The sequence below is a fragment of the Coenobita brevimanus genome, chromosome 14 (genome assembly GCF_032717465.1).
Source record: "Coenobita brevimanus isolate Jiangsu-jjx chromosome 14, ASM3271746v2, whole genome shotgun sequence".
Lineage (NCBI taxonomy): Eukaryota > Metazoa > Arthropoda > Malacostraca > Decapoda > Coenobitidae > Coenobita > Coenobita brevimanus.
Window position 1 is genome coordinate 14,615,449 of NC_136967.1, and position 1,049 is coordinate 14,616,497.

Consider the following 1,049-nt stretch of genomic DNA (forward strand, 5'->3'; position numbering starts at 1 on the left):
ACCAACGTCAGAGTTGTATTCAACTGAGAATGATATTTAGATGCCTGAGCGTGATAATACTATTACTACCAACTCTCTCATGATAAGGAGAACTGTAGCATTACATTTCAGTTAACGTTAGACGAATTCACTCAGTTAAGAGTGGGTCGGAGAAATGTGAAAGTTCATAAATATGTTGCTGATTGGTACCGATATATATATATATATATATATATATATATATATATATATATATATATATATAACGGCCATACCACGTTGAGTATATATATATATATATATATATATATATATATATATATATATATAACGGCCATACCACGTTGAGTACACCGCTTCCCGTCCAATCAGCGAAGTTAAGCAACGTTGGGTCTGGTTAGTACTTGGATGGGTGACCGCCTGGGAACACCAGATGCTGTTGGCATCCCTACTTGTCAAGTGGGGTTGGTGGAGGATTAGTGCCCCTCCCTGTAAAACAATTAACTGACCGCCTGGGAACACCAGATGCTGTTGGCATCCCTACTTGTCAAGTGGGGTTGGTGGAGGATTAGTGCCCCTCCCTGTAAAACAATTAACTCTAAGCCGTTGGCCACCCCGTTTGGGATACATGGCGTCTGGCAATGAATGATATATATATATATATGAGAGGAGGGGAAGTGAGTCCTTTAGTTTAGGAACAAAAAAGCAATAACGTTTCGCTTTCATGTTCTCCATAGAAATTTTTTTTTCTCCTAAAATGCTGATTCCCTTTTCTCCCGTTGCCACCATTAATATACAGGAGAGAGAAGTCGACAAGGAAGAGTTTTCAGTTTTCAATCTTTTCCTGACATATTATAAAAAAGCAGATAAAGCTGAGTATAACTGCCGTCCTGTCCATCACACAGCTTGGGATAAATGCAAAAGACGATGATAATGAGGCTTGTCTAACATACGTCTTCGATGAAAGGTCACAAATTCTTTATTCCTACATTCTCTCTCTCTCTCTCTCTCTCTCTCTCTCTCTCTCTCTCATTTAGCAAATTCACCTGATGTATTCGCAGCTCTAATTT

The 1,049-nt window shown here is 38.8% G+C and overlaps 1 non-coding gene across 1 annotated transcript; it reads left to right on the forward strand.

Annotated features, from left to right (window-relative positions):
• Positions 1 to 305: 305 nt before the first annotated feature.
• LOC145390533 (5S ribosomal RNA) lies at positions 306 to 424 on the forward strand. Its single transcript, XR_013895679.1, has one exon. It is a non-coding gene; the product is annotated as a 5S ribosomal RNA (ribosomal RNA).
• The last annotated feature ends 625 nt before the right edge of the window (positions 425 to 1,049 follow it).